We start from the raw sequence: 23,132 nt of genomic DNA on the forward strand, positions 1-23,132 counted from the left end.
GTTTGGGGGTGGGGGCAGAGAGGGAAAAAAGGAGGGGGAGAGGAGAAACAAAGACATGAGAGACAGCCATTTTGCTCTAAGCAGGGAACCTATGGAGAGGTGACATACTGTACGTATACAGAGATAAAGACTAATATTGTAATAATCACAACTTACAGTATGAGGGTTGTTTTCCTCATGATTACACCACAAGCCAATGCTGCAGGTAGTGAGGTCATGTCCCCTCTTTCCTTATTTTTTCAGTCCTCTTCTACCTCCCTCCCCTCAATGCATTCTATGATCCAGGCATGTCTCTGTGACTTTCCACTGACTCTCCCACATGCCTGAAATGCTCTGCCCCACCCCCGCCCCCATCCCCACCCCAAGCTCTTAGCTTGCCAGGCCTCGAGCTTCAGCCCAAAGTCCATCTGCTGCAGGAGTCCTTTCCCATTTCCCCTCAGCTGCAAATGCCTTCCTTCTTCAGATTACGTTTCAGTTATTCTGCATAGATCACATACATACCTATTTATTTACATGTTGTCTCCCCCATGAGAATGTACACTCCCCAAAGGTAGAAACTATTTTGTTTTTGGTGTTTCTTTGTATCCCCAGCACTTAGCCTGGTATCTGGTACATAGTAAGCACCCGAAAGTTTGATGACTGCCCAAATGACTGACTGCTATATGACAGATGATCCTGCTTTTCATAGCACCTTGTATATCTCTCAATCACTTACCACATGATACATTGCATTATCTTTGTGCACATGCTTTATCTGATCTCCCAGATCCATAAGTTCCATGAAGGCAGAGAACCTATTGTATTACTCTCATGCTTGCCACAACATCCAACATAGTGGGTCCTCAATAAATGTGAATTAAATAAATGTTAGCATTCAGAAAGCAAGGAGAGATCATTGTAGGCTGGTGCAGTCAGGAAAGGCTTCTTGGAAGAAATAAGTCTTGAACTTGTCTTGAAGATTAGAAGAACTTAAATAGGAAAAGAAGAGGGTATCCAAGAAAGGAGATGAAGGCTGATCCTGGAAACAGCCTTGAGGAAAAGGAGTTTTTTTGGATAGAACTCCAGAAGCAGCCAAGTGAAACAAGGGGACAAGGAAAGAATGTCAGGGCATGATGCTGGTACCCTCTCAAGCAACAGTCATAGAAGTTCCCCAAAGAAAGCAAGTATCTTCTCTGGAAGTATCTTCAGTCTTGTTTCCCATCCCTCTTCCTGGGCCAGAGCCAGTGTGAAATTTCCACCTTATATGCTGTAGCTAAAAATCTAGCCAGGGCCCTCTGCCCACAGCTAGATAGGTCTAATTAGGATGACCCCAGGCCCAAACTCAGTGCTACTCACCTCTCGGACTCAGGGAGGGATGAACTCTCCTCCTCCCTGATTGGCTCTAGTCTCACCTCAAACCCCACAAGGGTCCCAGGCTTGTTCGGAACCCTGGCAGAGGCAGTTGAAACATCAACAGCAAGAAGGTGGGAAGTCTAGGCAGTTCTAGTAATACTGTACCCATAGAGCCCCAGCTGAGAGGGGGAAGCAGAGAAGAATGAAGGGATGGAGATTGTTGGGAGTCAGAGGGAATTTTGTCTTTATCCAGTTTTGGAGGGGAGGGAGAAGTAGATAGAGAAGAGGGAGTGACTTTATAGGGAACATCAGGGAAATTGTTCTGAGGGAGCGCTTCCATTTCTACCATCCATTTCCAGTTCCATTTCCACACCATCTCCAGGTCCACTCTCATCCTCTTTAGTTTAGATACAAATAAGATCTTTTTTTTTTCTTTCCCCTCTTAATACCAGTGTTGTCCATCAATGACGTATAGGCTTTCCACTGGTCTGGAGAAAATCTCTAGGATGACATCTGACTGGCTCAGCAATGCTTCCAAACAGATGACTGCAATGTCCTTCTTCCATGTGGCTGGGGAAAGGCCAAGACCTGAGGCAGAATAGGGCAGTGAGGAATAACCAGCTGAGAGGGCTTAGGGAAACCACTGTTCCTGAAACAGAAAGAAAAGAAAAAAGATGAACAAACAGTACTAAACAACTTCCCCAGAGGAGACCTTCTATGGGGAGAGGGGCAGAGAATCTAAGGGAGCTCAAGGAAGAAAAGGAAGTGAGGATTAAGGAGGGCCTCTCAGCTCAGTGGGAAACTGGTAACAGACCACACACCCACTGTGCAATACACGCAACAGTACGGACACACATACTGCCTCCTCATACGCATAGATACAACATGACATAGTGGTGAAAACACTAGATCTGGGAATCCGAAGACTTGGGTTACTGGATAAGTCCAAGTACTCTCCACTATAAAATGAAGGGGTTGGATTAGACCAGGGGTTCTTAATTTTTGTATGTGTCATGAACCCCTTTAGCGATCTGAAGAAACCTGTGGGCCCCTTCTCAGAATAATTTATTTTCTTTGAAGAAAATTCATAACTAAAGAAAACACTAGATTTCAGTTAGAAGTTAGAGAAAATATGTAATTTTTTTCCCCAAACAAATTCACAGACCTTCTGAAATCTGTCTGTGGATCCCTTGGGAAATCTGTGGACCCAGGTTAAGAACACCTGGATTACATGATCTCTAAAGCGCCTTCCTAAACTAGGTGGTACAATGGATAGAACACCAGGCCTGGAATTAGGAGGATCTGAGTTCAAATTTGGCCTTGGACATTTGCTATCTGTGTAACCCTGAGCAAGTCACTTTGTTGTGGTATCACAGTGTGTTGTGGTGGCACCACTTCAAAGAATTCAGAGTCAGACCACCTGTAATCCAAGTATAGGCATTTATTGAGGACTGACACCCCTCAGAAGCAGGCTAGGTTCCAAGAGGAACCAGAAACTTCAGAGGAAATAAAATTGATTTCTGTAGGGTAAAGATGCAATTACACAACAGAAATTATGATTATTAAAAAGGCAGGAGGGGTTTGTCAAGGGATTAGGTAATAGGGGATGGGTCCCTTCTGTGGTTCAGTGAGCAAACATCTCAGTCATGCTGCTTTCTGATTGGCTAGCTATTGTGGCCCTGTCTGGTCAAGATGGATAATTAGGTATTGTGGTCCTGTCTTGGGCTAAATGGATGATGTGATTGTGGTTGAGTACAAGGACACACCTGTTCAAATATGTGAATTGGATATTAGGGCAGTGGCTGGCTAGGGGCAGTGGCTATATTGAGTCTGGGGGCCTATGGTGCAGATTGTGTGGCTAAATCAGGACATGCCTGCTGTTCAGTGGAGCCCATAAGGAAGTTAGAATATTGGGGCTGGAGGCAGCTTTATTAGGATTCCATCAACTTAACTCTGTTTGCCTCAGTTTCCTCATCTATAAAATGAGCTGGAAAAGGAAATAGCAAACCACTCTAGTTTCTCTGCCAAGAAAACCCCAAATAGGGTCACAAAGAGTCAGAAGTAACTGAAAATGACTGAACAACAAAGCTCCTTCCAGATCCAAAATGCATGAGTCCTACATATAGGAATACACAATGAATATTGTGTTATTTAGATATGTAACTGATGTTTGAACAGGGTGCCCAAAACAGATTCCCTAATATTTTCTGGCAATCTGCCCCTCAGAGTCTGAAGGATGATGGCAGCTGAGAAACTGAGAGAAGGATGGTGGAAGATTTCTGAATTGTCATTTTCCACATTATGACCTGATATATAGAACTGCCCCCTAGTTCCTTCTCAGAGGTTGGGAGGAGCATGCACTTTTAAGAAACAGGAGGCTGTGTGAGGGCACAAAGCAGTGATAAAGTAGTATATGGGATGCTTGATTGGATGCCTCCTCTTCCTCCCATTTGCCCTGAAGTTTCCAATTCTTCCTTCTTGAGCCATGCAGGGTATGGTAGCACTTGGCTACTACTGGGTGAAGCCAGGGTGGTTGACTGCCAGGCAGGATAACAGCAACTGACTTTGGGAATTGAAACTGCTGGATTGAGTGGCCAATGCAGCTGCTGCCCCACATACTTCCTAAGAAGCTATTTGGAAGAAGGAGGTGAGAAAATTTCAGTAGCTGAGATTGGGAGGTTCTCAATCATCATACGACTTCTGGGACCTGGCAGCAAGAAAGTCAGATTGGAGTGGAAGAACAGTCATTCAGATGACAAAATAGTCATTTGGGCAACTAGTGTAAGGGGAACTGTGTCTGGACAGAGTGGAGAACCAGAACAAATTTCAAAAATCTCAGATATTAGTGATTAAAATATTCCAGCGCAACCCCTGTACTTCCTAAGCCCCAACTGTTCCCCTTTTATCTTGTTTTTTATTGTTCCATTTTAGGACCCAGTGAGGAGCCCTTGGGCCCCAGCATTGACCTCCTAATTCCCCTTTCTGTGACTTAGAGTGGAGGAGGAAGTTCAAGAAGTATGCAAATATAGGTACATTGAAACTCTCTTACTTTTGCTACATTAAATAAACTCCATAGCCACTAAATGTTCTTTGCCTGAGTCTTCTTATAAATGTAGTTGCTGGTCAACAAAGAGCAAGAAATTTTCCAGAGACATGTAGAGGGAAAGAGCCATAAATTCTATATTAATATCTGAAGGTGATATTTTATTTTTCATGTTCTATTGGAAATTCAGAACCTAATGAGCACAAGTTTATCTTTGCCTAGCTCTTTGAACAAACCGGTTGGCTAGATAGGATATGCCTATTGTCATGGACATGTAATGGGGGTCTGCCACATGCCTAGACTACATAAGGTGATATATCTTCCTGTGAAGGACACTAGAGAGATGCTTCTGGAAGAATTGTGATGGTGCATAAGGGAAGTGACTAGGGAAGACTGGAGCCTGTGTAGATATTCTGTAACTGGTTCCAGTTAGCTAAGCAACTGGCTAAGTGTTGAAGAGCTCGTTGATTGGCTGTGGAGGCATTCAAAAAGTCCTATAAATTTTAACAATGGTCTCTTTGCCTTATTCATTTCTTCAAGATCTAGATGATTCCTTCACTCATGGAATCCAATGAATGGAATGACTTTGGGAACTTTAAAATGTCAGAAGAGCAAGCCACAAGAAACTGGGCGTCTGAGTTGAGGCAGGGTTTCTCAGTCAGTGCAGCTTTGATGCCCCAGAAATGAGGAGCCACGATCAGGACCTAACTTCAGGATTCAAATCCAGCGGAAGGATTCATCCAGCAGTCATGCTGCATCTGGACATGAACTTGGTGTGACCAAGTGAACAAGTCCACAAACATTTATTAAGAGCTTACTCTGTGCCAACCACTGTGCTAAGTGCTCGAAATGAAAATACAAGCTGAAAGACAGTACCTGTCCTCAAGGAACTTACATTCTAATGAGTGAAGACCACATATCAAAGGCAACTGAAAAGGCGGGGGAGTTTTGTGAACTAAGTCTTCAGCCTACTCCCACAGAGGTTAAGGGGGGTATTGGGAAAAATGTACATTCATTCTTGCTACATTCTTGAAGTAAATATTCCTTTGTGAAAGCCACCTGATGGTAAGTGACTAAATGGAACTGGGTGTGCTAGTCACTGGCCCTCTAACAATGAGGGAGAACAGAATGAGACTGAGAAAAAGCCTGCCTCAAGCCCCTCGGTGGACCCTAGAATCCTAAGTGCCTGGCTCCAGAAGAGTGAGCCAGAACATACTTGCTACAGTGAGAATCTTCAGTGCAGAGTCATCAAATACACAGCTTATGTACTGTATTCAGCCTGCAATAGTCTCAAGTACAGCAGAAACAGATTAAAATGCAATCAGGAAATATTGAAGAAAATAAAAATACAAGAAAACATAGATGGCATTACATTTTAAAACTAAGTCAAGATGAAGCTTACAGAGATCCTTATGTACAGTTTCGTGGCCCCATTTCTAGTTGAGTTTGACTCAACTAGAAACTCTGAGTTTGACTTCAAGGTTTTAGCACATGTCAAAGGCACCATGACAGAGCAACTGGGCCGGTGCATGGAGTACAGCACCACCTAATGAGCAAAATTATGAACTACACTCACTTGTTGAATGATAAGTCTCTTGTAGGCTCACTGTCGTAGCATCTCCAGTGTCATCTGGGACACCTATCATATACACACCCAGTTTGCCTCTGCATCATAGAAATAAATACTAGGGGTTTCTGATCCTCTTCAAGGATTAGCCTAAAAAGGGGCAGCTAGGTGGCACAGTGGATAGAGCACCGGCCCTGAAGTCAGGAGTACTTGAGTTCAAATCAGACACATAACACTCAGTAGCTGTGTGACTCTGGGCAAGTCACTTAACCCCAATTGCCTCACTAAATAAATAAATAAATAAATAAATAGGGTGAAAAAAAAAGGATTAGCCTAAAAATAGACTAATAGAGGGGCAACTAGGTGGTGCAGTGGATAGAGCTCTGGCCTTGGAGTCAGGAAGACCCGAGTTCAAATCCAGACACTTGATACTTACTAGCTGTGTGACCCTGGACAAGTCACTTAACCCTGATTGTTTCCCACCTCCAAAAAAAGAAATTGGAGAACAAATGAATAAAGAAAATTTTAGACAAAAAGGGATAACATGGTAGAGTAGAAAGACAATATAAGCTCCATGAAGAAAGAGACTATTTTTTTTTGGCCTTTATATGTTGAGCACAGTGTCTTGTACTGTGTGCTTAATAAATGACTGTCAAATTGACTTGAATTATTGAATTGAAAGAGCACTAAACTTAAGTGTCAGAAAATCTGGGTTTAAGTCATGATGTTTCTGATTTTCTGATCTGATTAAGAAGGCTCTCAACTGAAATGCAGCTAGAAAGAATGAAGTGCCTACATATAACTATTAATTGGAGGGATTAGATGTATTCTGCTTGGCCCCAGAGGGAAAAAGTAGGAGATGGTAGGAGTAGTAAGGAGGTCTCACCTTCTGACAGAGAGAAGATGGACTAGTTTCATAATAATCTTTGTTATAAGAAAGGAGTTTAAAAAAACCAGGGATATGAAAATTGAGGAAAGGAGAGCTAATGATTCATTTGTTCATCAATTGATCAATAGTGATTCCAAAAAAAGAGAGAAAAAAATAGAACATCAATGAAACCTTTTATTTTTTTTTAATGCACAGAAGAAAGGAAGCCCAGGGGAGACACAGGCAAGGGCCAACATGTTGGATTTAGAGTTGCTTTTCTTTATAATGTGGTTACAAATTGTTCTCATAATTCTGCTGAATGTAATTGTGATTTGAGGTTTCATATACAATCCTCTTTCTCTGTTCTTTGTATGTGGAAACATTCATGTTTGTTGGTGTTTATCAGGTTCAGAATAACAAAAAATAAAAAACTAAAAACAAACAAATCTGAATTACCGTATGTTCATGACCTTGCTCTCCTAATGAAGATTAGTGACCTCTAGTGTTGATTTTGTAAATAAACAATTGTGTTGTAAACAGATCAGAGCACCACAGAATTCTTAAATTGAGAGTTTAGGTTAGCTAGGCTGACATAAAACCACACTAATCCATTCTTCTGCACAAACATTTCCAGTGATTGAGAAGGAGGCAAGCCCATTCCTTTGGGGGAATGACTCTAGTTGTCATAAATTCGTAAATCCACCTCCCTATAACTTCTATCATTGTTCCTAGTTTTCCCCTCTAGGGCCAAGCAGAAAAAGCCTAATTCCTCCAATGAACAGTTTTATCTGGGCAATTTAATCTCTCTTCCCACATGTGCAATTGAAAGCCTTCTTAATCAGATCAGTCAATCAATCAATAAGAATTTATTAAGCTCTGGGGCAGCTAGGAAATGCAGGGGATAGAACACCTGCCCTTGAGTCAGAAGGACCTGAGTACAAATCCAAAAATGAAACAGTTCCTGCTCTCAAGGAACTCATACTGTATAGGAGTAGATATAAAAGTCTATACAAAAGATATATAAAAAGGATATATAAAAGTACACACAAGATACATACAAAAAATATAAGATAATTTTTACGGAAGAAGCACTAATAGCTTAGGAGAGCCAGGAAAGGGCTCATTAGAAGATGATATTTAAGCTGAATTTTGAGGAAGAAGGAGAAGTTTCTAAGATGAGAAGAGAGTATATTCCAGATGTAGGGGATCAATAAAGTGCCATGTGTGAGGAGCCTCAATTAAGTCAAGTTGACTGGACTATAGAGTATGTGAAGTTTGTGAAGTATGTAAACATGTATCTGGCCAGGCATGACTCAGGACAGTGTTTCAGGCTCCAGATTAGAATGAAATGAGATACTCATAAATCATATAACATTTAACAAAAGAATTTCACTTAACAATAGAATGGATTCAGCAAAGACACAACATTGTGTTTTGTTTCCTCTTTCTGATGGTTCCTCCTATTGGTTCTAATTCTTCCTTAAAACATCACTAATGTGAAAATATGTTTAATAGGAATGTATATGTATAGCCTATATAAGATTGCATACCATCTTGAAGAGGGAAAGGGGAAGGAGGGGGAGAAAAATTTAAAACTCAAAAGCTTATGGAAGTGATTGTTGATAAATCAAAATAAATTAATAAAAACAAATAAAGAGTCCTAGGGAAATTGAAAACCAACTACTATAAAGAAATACTATAGATCCTGGGAGACTTTTAAAAAAAATCCAACCTAGGAAAGAGTATTATTATAACAACTGCAAGTGGAGATTCAAAGCAATAAATGGATTTTTCCACAGGGACTATTTGAATACCCAGAAGAAAAGAATACCAAGAAATAAAAAATGAAATAAGGAATCTAGAGAAAAGAATTGAAAGAAGCTGAAATTTGGAATTCTCATGTCAAAGAAAAATAAAAAGCATCCAGAAAGGAGTTAAAAAAACCAAGAAGCCACAATCTGGATCACACAAGACCTGGCAGCTTCCAATGTGAATGTGAGGAGAGCTTGGAGTACAACATTCCAAAATGCAAAAGAAGCAGGCATTTGAAGGTAAAATCAAAACACTAGTTTGGAAAGAAGGAAGAAGAGGATGGAATTTGCTATTTCTTGTAATTGGGTATATGTGAGAAGAACCAGCTAGGTGAGGAAGTGGATAGAGTGTCAGTCCAAGAGTCAGGAAAACTCATCTTCCTGAATTCAGATCTGGTCTTGGACACTCACTAGCTGTGTGACCCTGAGCAAGTCACTTAACCCTGTTTGCCTCAGTTTCTTCAACTGTAAAATGAGCTAGAGAAGAAAATGGCAAACTACTCTAGTATCTTTACCAAGAATGCCCCAAATGGGGTTATGAAAAGTTGGACACAAATGAAAATAACAAGAGAATAACAAGAGAAGAAGATAAAGTACACCAAAATAGAGGAAGGGGTGGGTGAAGAAAGTATCAGATGAACCTCGCTCTTACCTGAAACAGACAAAAAATGGTTGAACACACACACATACACATATGCATGTATAGTCAACAGAGAAAGAAGTGAGGTGGGGGGAAATGGGGTGGAGGAAAAAAGGAAATATAAAATTGGAGAGGGAATAGTCAAAAGCAACACAATCTTCCTGATCCTGAAGGGGGAATAAAAAGGAAAAAAAAGACAGGATAACAAAAAATTAGGATCTAATGGGGATAATACACCCATCAACTAGGGATATATGGTATATGAATATAATGAAATATTATGCCATAAGAAATTATGAAAGAGACAATTTTAGAGAATCCTAGAAAGTAAAAACTGATATGTAGTGAAGTAAGCTTCTAGAACCAAAAGAACAACTTATATATTAGCAACAACTTTGTAATGAAAAACAATTCTGAAAGGCTTAAGAACTCTAATCAAACAAATAGCCAATCATGTTGGCCCAGAGGACCAGTTACTATATGAAGCATGTTACCCACAAAAAATGATGGACTCAAGGTACACAAAGAGCCATATATTTTGAGACATAAACACTGTGTGGATTTATTTTACACTTATTTGTTAAAAAGGGTTGTTTTTCTCTGATTTTTAATTGGAGAGATTGGGAGGAAAAGGACAGCAATAATGATGCCTTCCCCCAAAAACAGAGCTATGGAAACATTTGCTAAATGAATAAAAGACAGAAGAAAGTTCTGAAGAAAATACAGACAAGAAGGACAGTTTTGAAAGTAATATGTGGAAATATATACATATATACACAGACGTATGTGTGTGTGAATATATATGAATACGTAATATAAAACAGAGACTTAGCTTCATATACAATGTTCCTTTGGTCTGCTGCGTATATGCAGAAATGTACTCTTTTTGGGGGGTTTCAGTTTAGAATTAAATTTAAATTTAAAAAGAGTTATTTCTGAGAATTTTTTTTTCTTTTTTCTCTATTTTCAGTTTAAAGCCTTCTTGGATTAGATATGCTAGAAAATCTTCAAGCAAATACATTTTTTCTTATTTTATTATATGTATTCTGTCCTTGGCAAAGAACCCATCATTCCAGTGTCTTAGCCATGATCCAAAAAAAAAAAATCTAATCACTTATTCAATACTCTCAGCTGCTCATTTCCCATATCCTCCTTTCTCTTAAAAAAAAAATCCCAACCTTTAATTGGAAGAAATGACAAAGCCACAACTGTGCCCCTAAATCCTTGAACTTAATTCCCAGGACTTCTTGGTCCCTAGGGTCCCTTATCAGTTTTCTAATAGCAATATTTTCGTCCCCACATGAATCACCAGAAGTGAATCATCTAAGGATGATGGAATACTTCTGACCTCAAGCACATAATAAGTAAATTAATTCCTCAGGAAATCAGGCTAATGCTTGATGATTCTCAGGATTCCTCTTTCTCTAGCATTATCCCCACCTCCAACATTGAAAGTGAACCTAGGCAGCAGAACTACTAAGTATTATTTCACAGCTTCATCATCTCTCACCATCTCCAACCAGGTCTTCTCTAATTCCCCATTTCAATCAATGGTATTCCAGATTCAATTCTTTGGAGTTATTTTGTTTCTCCCTCCCTGTTATTCCTTATAACTGCCACTAAATCCTGTCAATCTTCTCTTATATATTTGATCCATCCTATTCCAAGCCCTCATCCCTTCATGCTTCTATTATTGAAATTACCTAATTGGGCTCCCTCTTTTCAGACCCCCAAAATGTCAGAGTACAGGGCAGCATCTCCTGGAATGAATTCATGCACTCAAACAGTCTTCCATTCAAGTGGCAAAGTTTATTGTGACACCAGTAGAAGTGGTTGAAGTTCCTTAGGGAACTTACAACTTAATGAGGGTGAAGCTAAAGCTTATATAGAAAAAGTAAAGCAAATGAGTGCCAAGTATGCTGATTAGGTGATTCGGGGTGGGATTAAGTAGTGGTCAGCACATGCAAGTAGTCTGGGTGCTGGGCTGCTGGAATGTATGGGAAAACTCAGGGAGTCAACAGAGATAGCTTTGTTGAAAGGACAAGATAGAAGGGCTGTCAGAGCATGGTCCTTGGGCAGGCATCCCCCTGCCAGTGCTGATAGCTTTTATTTGAGGAATTACAGGGTCAACTCTGTGTGTGTGTGTGTGTGTGTGTGTGTGTGTGTGTGTGTGTGTGTGTTCCCACGCGCTTGCCCATGCCACAGGGAGAGATTTTTCTCATGGGGATGAGGTGTGGGGACCTTGCTGGGATTCTGGGCTGCTTTCAGAGATATGACCTTTGCCTTTTGGGGTCCAGGCCCCACCACCCCATCACATCCACACAGTAGGGGATGCAGAGTAGGCATGATCCAAAGGCACCTTAGGGTCTCCATGTTAAGAGATCTGGGCATGCCCAGATAAACCTAGTTACATACAGGAAGCCTTTTCCATCCTTCCTATTTCCAGTGCCTTTCTTCTGTTAATTACTTCTAACTTATTCTGTAAATAGCTTGTTTGTTCATAAGTTAGTACATCTTATCTTCCCCATTAGAATGTGAGATGCTTTAGAGCAGGGACTGTCTTTTACCTTTCTTTTTATCCCTAGCTCCTAGCACATTGCCTGGAACATAGCAGGTACTTAATAAATGTTTACTGACTGACTATATAGAGCATTGTTTCCTAGCATCTAATTACATATGACTTTTTTTTAGTACTTTAAGTTTAATCCCAGGAAACTCAGACTCAAAGAAGAGTTTAGGAACTACGATACAATTGTATATTGACTATTTGTGTCAAATCTGACAGAAAAGTGGATTTGGGGTTTTTTAACCTAAATTGGAGGTCCTGATTGAAGGTGGGAGAGATGGAGGACCTGTGGAATTAGAAGGTGGTCACCAGCGTTAGAAGCTGCATACAGAAACCGGAAGACAGAAGCAGACAGAGCTGAGAAGTCATTAAGAGAAGCAGAGAAGCAGAGGGGAGAAAGGCAAAGTTAGCAGTGGCAACAGCAGCCTTGAGCTGGGAACCCCCAACTAGACACCCACGGGCCCTGCAATTCATTAAGGTGATTGGACTGTTTGAGAAGGCCACTAAGGAAAGGCTGCCTTATTCTTTAGCGCCATCTACCGTATGGACAGAGGGGAAATCTCTCAGAGTCATGCACACTTGCCTTTCCTTCTTACCCTTCTGTACCTTGAAAAGGGAAAACCTCAGGACTCAGAAAACCAGCCTGACCAGCTTTGCAGATTGGCAGGGATGGGGAGGGAAGTAGGGTGGAGAGGTTGAATTGTTTTGTTTTGCTCTTCAGAAAATGTCATTATTTTATTAATAGATGTAGACAAAGCTTTTGATAAAATTCATCACTTCTTAATGGAATAAAAAAAATAGAAATAGGGAGATTTTTAAAAACATAACATAAAGTATGTACCTTAAGTCAAGGGCAGCTAGGTGATACAGTGGATAGAGTGCTGGGCCTGGAGTTAGAAAGATTCATCTTTCTGAGTTCAAATGTGATCTCAGATACTTACTAGCTCTGTGACCTTGGGCAAGTCACGTAACTCTGCTTGCCTTAGTTTCCTCATCTGTAAAATGAGCTGGAGAAGGAAATGGCAAAGCACTCCAGTATCTTTGCCAAGAAATGGGGTCAGAAAGAATCAGACACAACTGAATAACAACCTTAAGTCAAGAGCCAAAATAACAATGCAATGTAGAAATACTAGAAGCATTCCCATTAAAAAACTAGTAAATAACAAGAATGACCAATTTATCACTTTTTATTTGGAGTAGTGTTAGAAATTCTAACAAGTGCAATGAGACAGGAAAAAGTTAATCTTGCCAATAACATTGGAAATGCTAATGACATTATTTGCATATATCACATTTCTAGAAAATCCAACTATCTCAACCAGAAAATCAATGGAGACAGTAATTGAGTTTAGCAATGTTGCAGGTATAAGTCATATTCTTATTTACTAACAATAATGACCAAGATGACATCATAAATCTCATTTGCAATAGCAACAAAACCCCTTACCTACTTAAAGACAACCTTAAAATGTTAGTAACTCAAATAAAATGACACTTTAACTTAGGTATTCGTTGGTATAGCAAAAATGACTATCTTTCTCAAATTAATTTGCATAGTTAATGAGATACCAATCAAAACCTCAAGAGATTTGATAGAACTAGATAACATTATAATGAAGTTTTATATGGAAAACAAAGAGGCAAGAAATCCAGAGGCATCTTAGGAAAAAAAAAATCTGATTAAAGCAATATCCCACACTATAAACATAGTTCTCTTCCCTCAAGAGGAAGCTCAAGAACTATCTTCTGCACGTGCCCTCCTTCCCAAAGTACTCTGTATTTAGCTACTTTATATATATTTGTATGTATTTACTTAATTTTAATGCTGTATACTTTTTCATTTATACTTGCTCTCTCCCCCACTGTAACATAAGCTCTTTGTGAGTAGGGATTGTTTGATTTTAGAAAATTTTTTAAATTTTAGTTCCAAATTTTCTCCCTTCCTTCACCTTCCGCCACCCATCAAGAAGGCAAGGAATACCATACACATCATTCATACAACACATTTCTGCATTAGCCATGTTGCAAACAAACAAGAAAAATAAAGTGAAAAAAAAACATGCTGCAATCTGCACTCAGAGTTCATCAGTTTTCTCTCTGGAAGTGGAGGAGCATTTTTCATCATGAGTCCTTTGGAATTGTCATGGGTCAGAGTAGCTAAATCTTTCACAGTTGATTATCATTACAATATTGATGTTACCATGTACAATGTAGTTCTGCTCACTTCACTTTGCATCAGTTCATATAAGTCTCTGGTTTTTCTGAAACTATCCCCTTCATTTCTTACAACACAATAATATTCCATCACAATCACACACCACAGTTCATTCAATTATTCCCCAGGTGATGGGCATCTCCTTAGTTTCCAATTCTTTGCCACCACAAAAAGAGCTGCATCTTTGTATAGTTGGGTCCTTTTCCTTTTTCTTTAAATTCTTTGGGGTACATACCTAGTAATGGTATTGCTGGATTGAAGAGCATGCACAATTTCATAGCTCTTTGGGCATAGTTCCAAATTGTTCTCCAGAATGATCAGACCAGTTCACTATTCCACCAAGTGCATTAGTGTACCTGTTTTTCCACACCCTCTCCATCATTTTCCTTTTCTATCATGTTAGCCAACCTGGGAGGTAGTCTCTCAGAGTTGTTTAATGTGCATTTCTCTAATCAATAGTGATTTAGAGCATATTTTCACATGACCATTGAGAGCTTTAACTGAAAACTACCTGTTTATATACTTTTACCATTTTATCAATAGGGGGATAGCTCTTATTTATAGAAATTGGGCTCATTTCCTTATATATTTGAGAAATGATACCTTTATCAAGGAAACTTCCTATAAAAACAATCCCTCCCCCTAGTTTCCTATTTTCCTTCTAATTTTGGCTGTATTGGTGTTTGTACAAAACTTTTCTGATTTAATGTAATAAATATCCATTTTACCTCCCATGATCCTTTCTGTCTCTTGGTAGTTCATGAGCTCTTCCCTTATCCATAAATCTGATAGGTAATTTTTCTTCCAGGCTTTTCCAATTTATGATATTACTTTTTTTGTCTAAATTACATACCCATTTTGAGCTTATCTTGGTAAACAATGTGGGATGTTGGTCTATGCCTGGTTTCTGCCATACTGCTTTTCAGTTCTCCCAGCAATTTTTGTCAAATAGTAAGTTCTTGTCCCAAGAGTTTGGATCCTTGGGTTTATCAAACACTAATAGGCAAGTTACTTAATCCTGTTTGCCTCCGTTTCCTCCCCTCCCAAGATATCACATTCATCACAGGGGATTGGAATGTTAAAGTAGGAAGTCAAAAGATAATTAGGATAACAGGCAAGTTTGGCCTTGGAGTACACAATGAAGCAGGGCAGAGATTAATACAGTTTTGTCAAGATAACTTGCTGGTCACACAAACACTCTTTTTCAATAACCCAAAAGTGCCTCTATACATGGACATCACCAGATGGTCAATACAGAAATCATACTGATTATGTACTTTACAGACAAGAGTGGAGAAGCTCTATATAATCAGATCTGGATCTGACCGTGGCTCAGATCATTAGCTTCTTATTGCAAAATTCAGACTTAAAATGAGTAAAGTAGGGAAAACCATCAGACCATGCAGGTATGACCTAAGTTATATCCCTTATGAATATGAAGTAGTGGCAATAAATACATCTAAGGGATTAGCTCTAGTAGAGAGAGTTCCTGAAGAACTATGGATAGAGGCTCACAATATTGTATAGGAGGCAGCAATAAAAAACATTCCAAAGAAAAAGAGCAAGAAAGCAAAATAGCTATCCGATGAGGTTTTACAAATAACTGAAGAAAGAAGGAAAATAAGTGGTAAAAGAGAAAGGGAAAGATATAACTAACTGAATGCAGAATTCCAGAGAATTAGCAAGGGGAAAAAAAAGGTTTTCTGAAATAAGTGATGCAAATAAATAGAAGAAAACAACAGAACAGGAAAGACAAGATATCTCTTCAAGAAAATTAAAGATATCAAGGGAAAGTTTCATGCGAAAATAGGCATGAAAAAAGTAAAAAATTGTAGGGATTTAATAGAAACAGAAAAGATTAAGAAGTGGTGGCAAGAATACACAAAAGAACAAGAAAGATCTTAAACACCACCAATAACTACAATGGTGTGGTTACTGACCTGCAGCAGACATCCTGGAGAATGAAGTAAAGTGGGCCTTAGGAGGCATTGCTAACATTAAGGCTAATGGAGGTGATGGAATTCCAGTGAACTATTTAAAAGCTTAAAAGATGATGCTATTAGAGAACTGCACTCAATATGCCAATGAATTTGGAAGACTCATCAGTGGCCAATGGATTGAAAAAGATACTTTATAGCTCAATCCTAAAGAAAAGCAATACCGAAGAATGTTCAAATTACCAAACAATTGCACTCATTTCACATGCCAGCAATGTTATGCTTAAGATTCTTCAAACTAGGCTTTGGTAATACATAAATCAAGAATTACCAGAAAAGCAGGTTTGTATTAAAAGAGGCAGAGGAACTAGAGACTAAATTGCCAGCCTTTGCTGGATTATGGAGAAAGCAAGGGAGTTCCAGAGAAAAACATCTACTTATGCTTCATTGACTACACTAAAGCCCTTGACTATGTGGATCACAAGAAAATATGTCAAGTTCTCAAAGATAACATGCATGCAGGCCACAAAGCAACAGTTAGAATTGAACAAAGAACAACTAATTGGTTTAAGATTAGAAAAGGGGTACAACAAGGCTGTATATTGTCACCTTATTTATTTAGCTTATATGCAGAGTACATCATGAGAAATGCCAGGATGAAGGAATCAAAAGCTGGAATTAAGGTTGCCAGGAGAAATATCAACAATCTTAGATATAACACTGTGATGGCAGAAACTGAGGAGGAAAGAAGAAGCCTCTTGATGAGGGTGAAAGAGGAGAGAGTAAAAGCTGGCATGAAGCTTAACATAAAAAAAAAATAAAATCTTGGCAACAGGTCCCATCATTGCCTGGCAAATAGAGGGAAAAGAAATGGAAGCAGTGTCAGATTTTACATTCTTGGGCTCAAAGATCGTTGTACATGGCAACTGGAGCTATGAAATTAAAAGATACTTGCTTCTTAGGGGCAGCTAGGTGGCGCAGTGGATAGAGCACCCACCCTGGATTCAGGAGGACCTGAGTTCAAATCCGGCCTCAGACACATAATACTTAACTAGCTACATGACCCTGGGCAAGTCACTTAACCCCATTGCCTAGCCAAAAAAAAAATATGTATATATACTTGCTTCTTGGAAGAAAAGCTATGGCAAATCTGGACAGCATACTAAAACGTAGACACATCATCTTGCCAACAAAAGTCTGTATAGACAAAGCTACGAGGACCATGACATCAGGGAAATGATGACATGACTTGCAATTGACTTTGATTTGAGTGAGGGAAGGCTGTGCAAAGTCACCAGCCTCACTTTCTCCTCCAGAGCCATCTGGGTCCAGTGACCAGATATGGATCAGGATGACTGAAGACTGCCCAGGATACAGTGGGAGACCTTGGCCCTGCTAAGCTAAGTTCTATCTATGTTCTCATTTTGAGTGAAGCAAAACCCATTCAGTGAATAGGCTTCTTTAGGAAGTGAGTCCAGGGATTATTAAATTAATTAAAAAAAAAAATCAAACTGGGAGGGGAAGACCCTCAGGGTTGCTGGCCAACAGAAAAACGGTTACTATTTACATTCACTCCGAGTCTGGAAGACCCAAAAAACAGTCATTAAGTGGCAGTTGGGCAGGGACTTATTGTTGTCCAATCCATGGGGAGAGGGGGGGAAGATGATCTCATTATCTCCCTAAAGTTGTGACCCTCTTCAAGAAGGAAGGACAAACCACCACCTGTGAATAGTCTGAGCTGCCTGAATGGCGACCCAGCTAGCCAGTTCCAGCTCCCCTCCTCTCCTCCTCCAGCACCACAGTTCTGCAGCACTCAACTTCCCTTAGAATCCAGCAACCAGAACACAACACAACCGTAACCTGTATGGCTGTGAGAGTTGGACTATAAGGGAAGCTGAGTGCTGGAGGAGACTTTTGAGAGTCCCTTGGACAGCAAGGAGATCAAATCAGTCAATACTTAAAGAAATTAATTCAGGCTATTCACTGGAAAGGCAGATATTTGAAACTGAAGTTTAAATACTTTGGCCATGTAATGAGAAGACAGGACTTGTTGGAAAAGACCCTGATGTTGAGAAAGATTGAAGGCAAAAGGAGAAGGGGACACGTGAGGATGAGATGGATAGATAGTATCATGAAAACAACGAATATGAACTTGGAAAGACTTCAAGAGTTAATGGAGGATAGAAGGGCCTGGTGTAGTGGTGGAGAACCTGTAGACTTGAGGCTACATGTGGCCTTCTAGGTCCTTGGGTGCAGCCTTTGGACTGTGTCCAAGTTGTACAGAACAAATTCTTTTATTAAGGAGATTTGTTCTGTGAAGTCTGGATTCAGTCAAAGGGCCACACTTGAGGACCTAGAGGGACACACGTGGCCTCAAGGCCATGGGCTCCCCACCCCTGGCCTGGTGTGTTATGGTCCATGAGGTCATGAAGAGTTGGACACAACCGAATGACTAAAAAACAACAAAACGAGCTGGAGAAGTAAATGGCAAATCATTCCAGTACTTTGCCAAGACCCCAAATGGGGTCATGAAGAGTCAGACTTGACTGAAAAACAACTGAATAACAAAATTTCTTATAGCATAATAATATTCCATTATAAGCAAATGCCACAATTTCTTTAGCCATTCCCCAATTAATAAGTATCAGCTTAGTTTCCAGTTGTTTGCTACCACAAAAACAGCTGCTGTAAATATTTTTTGTACATATGGGTCCTTTCCTCCTTTTTTTTGATCTCTTTCAGGTATAGGCCTAGAAGTAGGATGCCAAGTCAAACTTTAGTAACTTTTTGGACTCGGCTCCAAATTGCTTTCCATAATGGCTAGACCAATCCCTAGCTCCACCAACAGTGCAGTTATGTGTATGTTTTTCCTCAAATATTTGTCTTTATTTTTTTATGGTCTTTGCCAGTCTGTTAAGTAAGAGGGAGAACCTCAGAGTTGTTTTAATTTACTATTCTCTACTTATTAGCTATTTGGAGCATTTTTTTAAATATGGCTTTTGATAGCCTGGATTTCATCCTTTTAAAACTGCCTGTTTGGGACTTCAGAAAAACCTGGAAAGACTTGTATGGACTGATGCTGAGTGAAATGAGCAAAACCAAGGGAATGTTGTACACAGTAACAGCCATGCTGTGCGATGACTAACTTTGATAGAGATAGCACTTCTCAAAAATGCAAGAATCTAAGACTTCTCCAAAAGTCTCACAATAAATAGCCACATCCAAAGAAAGAACTATGGAGTTTGAATGTTGATCAAAGCATACTATTTGCTATTTTTTTTACTTCTGTTTCATTTTGTTTCCTCTTTCTTGTGGTTCCTCTTATTGGTTCTAATTCTTCCTTACAACATGACTAATGTAAAAATATGTTTAATAGGAATGTATATGTATAGCCTATATCAGATTGTGTGCCATCTTGGGGGGAGGGGAGGGAGGAAGAAAAAATTTAAAACCCAAAAGCTTATGGGGGCAGTTAGGTAGCACAGTGGATACAGAACTGGCTCTGAAGTCAGGAGGACCTGAGTTCAAATCTGGCCTCAGACCAAACACTTGACACTTACTAGCTGTGTGACCCTGGGCAAGTCACTTAACCCCAATTGCCTAAAAAAAAAACCAACCCAAAAAAGCTTATGGAAGTGATTGTTAATAAATTAATAATTTCTTTTTTTGCCACCTAGCTGCCCCAATAAAAAAAAGATTTTAAAGAAAAAAACTGCCTGTTTAGAAGGAGAAATGGACATTCAGTGGAATAGGGTACTTTCAAACATTCCTGATGAAAAGACCAGAGCTGAACAGAAAATTTGATCTTTAAACACAAGACTCAAGACAAGCATAAAAAGATCAAAAGGATAGGAAAAAAAACCCATGCTATTCTATAAGGTTAAACTGTTTATATCGGACATAGAAAGATAAACATTGTAACTCCTAAGAAATGTATCTCTATTAGGGCAGTTAGAAGGAATATACACAAAGGATGTGGGTATAAGTTGACTTTGATATGATGATATGAAAAAATTTAAGGAGTGGAAAAAAGGATTGTACTGGGAGAAGAAGAAAGGGGGAAGAAGAATGGGGTAAATTACATCACATGAAGAGATGTGAAAGACTATTACAGCAGAGGGAAAAAAGGGAGGGGGAGAACATTGTTTGAAGCTTACTCTCATTAGATTTGGCTCAAAGAGGGAATAATATACACACTCAATTGGGTATAGGAATCTTTCTTACCCTATAGGGAAGTAGGAGCGGAAGGGGAAAAGAACAGGGGAAAAGGGCTGATAGAAGAAAGGACAGATTGAGAAAGGTGGTGGTCAGAAGCAAAAACACTAGTAAGGAGGGACAGGGTGAAAGAAGAGAGAGAGAAAGTATAAACAAGGGGGAAATAGGATGGAGGGAAATACACAGTAATCATAATGTTGATGTAAATGGGATGAACTCTCCCATAAAATGAAAGTGGATAACAGAGTAGATTAAAAACCAAAATCCTACAATATGTTGTTCACAAGAAACATATAAGAGACACACACACAGAGTAAAGGTAAAAGGCTGGAGCAAAATATATTATGCTTCAGCTGACGTAAAAAAAGCAGAGGTAGCAATCATGATCTCAGACAAAGTAAATGCAAAAATAGATCTAATTAAAAGAGACAAGGAAGGAAACTACATCTTGCTAAAAGGTACCATAGACAATGAAGTAATATCAATACTAAACATATATGCACCGAATGGTATAGCATCCAAGTTTCTAAAGGAGAAGTTAAATGGGTTATAGGAGGAAATAGATAGTAAAATTATACTAATGGGGAACCTCAACCTCCTCCTCTCAGAACTAGATAAATCTAATCACAAAATAAATAAGAAAGAAGTTAAGGAATTAAACAATTTTAGACAAGTTAGATATGATAGACTGGAGAAAACTGAATGGGGATGGAAAGGAATACACCTTTTTCTCAGCAGTATATGTCACCTACCCAAAAACTGACCATGTATAAGAGCATAAAAACCTCATAATCAAAAACTGCTTGTTCATGGCCTTTGACCATTTATCAATTAGGAAATGGCTCTTATTCTTATAAATTTTAACAAGTACTTTATATATCTTGGAAATGAGACCTTTGTCAGGGAAATTTACTGCAAAGATTTTTCCCCGTTACCTGTTTCCTAATACCAGAATCTGGACTGGATTTAAAATCTGCTTTGACTGGGATATTCTCAAAAAAAAAAAGCCTTACCCTTCTCCCTTTAGCATCAAACAATCTAATTTCTCTTTTAATAGTGAACTCAACCAAAAAAGATGTGAGTCCAAGATATGAGTGGAGAGATAGTTCTTACTAAACCAGAAATCAGAAAACAGGTGGGATATAAAGGGCTTCATGCTGGTACCCAGCCCTGTGTCTGAAGCCTCTGGCCAGTCTGAATCACTTTCTCTCATCATACCCTACTGCTGCCACCAATTATTGTGAACCAAATATATATATATTATATATGTATATATGTATATGTATATATGTATATATGTATATATATGTATATATATACATATATACATATATATGTATATATACATACATATATACATATGTATGTATATATACATACATATATACATACATATGTGTATAATATACATATATATGTATATTTATGTATATCATAAGTCCATGAGACATGTGTTGCAACTGGATTTCTTACAAGAGAAATGAACATGCATATGGAACGCCTACAAAGGAGTTCACAATCCAGGCAGAACCTTGAATATTATAAGCTACAGAAAGGGGAAGTCTCATGGATGAGTAGAGGGCAATCCCCTCCCAAATGAGAATGGTATAAAGGAAGGAAGTGAGCAGAAAGGGAGGGGGAACAGGAGTAAGGAGGATGACAACAGTATCATTCTTTTCCCTTGAGAACTGCTAGACCATGAGGATATAATGATCTCTTATCTACATGGGTCTCAGCTGCATAGTTTATCACTCTGATATACATTGATTAGTACCTGTCTTGTAGCTGTTTTGGCCTTCAAGGACACATCAAGAGTCCAGCTAATGGTGCAAATAACAAATGATATCAGCTCAGGGGGAATGGGATGCTTCATCTTTAACTTGTTCAAGACGTCCTGCATACTCTGGGTCCAGTGTTTCTGGAAAATATGGCAATTCAAGAAGACAGGTTAAGCTGGTTTCTGGGCAACATCCTTCTAAATCTAGTTGCATTGGTGGTGTTTGTGCAAATACTTTTTAAATTTTATATAATCTAAATTATGTTTGATCTTCTGTGAGCCTCTTTATCCCTTGTTTGGTCATGAACTCTTACCCTATCCCTAGATCTGAGAGCTAATTTTTTCCTTAATCCTTTAATTTTTTTTAATGATGTCTTATTTATTTATGTCTAAGTCAGTAGTTCTCAAAGTTGGATCTGGAGAACCCTGGGGACCCTTTTAGAGATCTAAAAGGTCAAAACTATTCATCATAATACTAAGACATTTTATTTCTAACATGTAAATATCAATAGATATAACACACACATGAACAAGAGCTTTTTAGAGTTATCAATAATTTTTAAGAGTGTAAAAGAATCCTGAGACCAAAAAGTTTGAGAACTGCTAGTCTCATACAGCTGGGTGGCACAGTGCAGGCTAAAGTCAGGAAGGCCTAAATTCAAATCTAGCTTCACTTATTAGCTTTACATCGCCTAACTTTTGCTTACTTCAGTTTCCTCAAGTGTTAAATGAGGTTAATAACACCACCTACTCTCGAAATATTGTTGTGAAGATCAAATGAGATATTTTTAAGGTACTTAACCCAGTGACCAGCACATAATCGGCGCTAAAGAAATGCTTATTCCCAACTTCTTTTCAAAGCCAGAGCTTTCTTAATCTACAATTCTGCCAGTCGTCCACAGGGAGAGAATTTACCCTTCCCGAGGGAGGATCCTTTTGAGTTTTCTCATGGGATATTGCCCTCCAAAGCAATTCTTATTCTCGGATTCCCCTTCCTGGCTGAGAAATGCAGGGGACGACTCTTGTTTGACCTAGCGGAGCTCAGCCGCCGCCTCCTGGCCCCGCCCCTCCCTGGCCTCTGTCCGTCTCCTAGGCTCCGCCCCTCTCTAGGCCCCACCCCTCCCGAGGCCCTGCTCTCCCTGGCCAAGCCTCTCTCCCCAT

The 23,132-nt window shown here is 39.2% G+C and overlaps 1 long non-coding RNA gene across 1 annotated transcript; it reads right to left on the reverse strand.

Annotated features, from left to right (window-relative positions):
• Nucleotides 1-489: 489 nt before the first annotated feature.
• On the reverse strand, nt 490-23,005 carry LOC110197966 (uncharacterized). Its single transcript, XR_002321614.2, has 3 exons — nt 22,887-23,005; nt 21,969-22,112; nt 490-1,981 (listed from the first exon to the last, which is right to left on the reverse strand). It is a non-coding gene; the product is annotated as an uncharacterized LOC110197966 (long non-coding RNA).
• Nucleotides 23,006-23,132: the final 127 nt, after the last annotated feature.

The sequence above is a fragment of the Phascolarctos cinereus genome, unplaced genomic scaffold, assembly GCF_003287225.1.
Source record: "Phascolarctos cinereus isolate Bilbo 61053 unplaced genomic scaffold, phaCin_HiC Scaffold_5;HRSCAF=322, whole genome shotgun sequence".
Taxonomy (NCBI): domain Eukaryota; kingdom Metazoa; phylum Chordata; class Mammalia; order Diprotodontia; family Phascolarctidae; genus Phascolarctos; species Phascolarctos cinereus.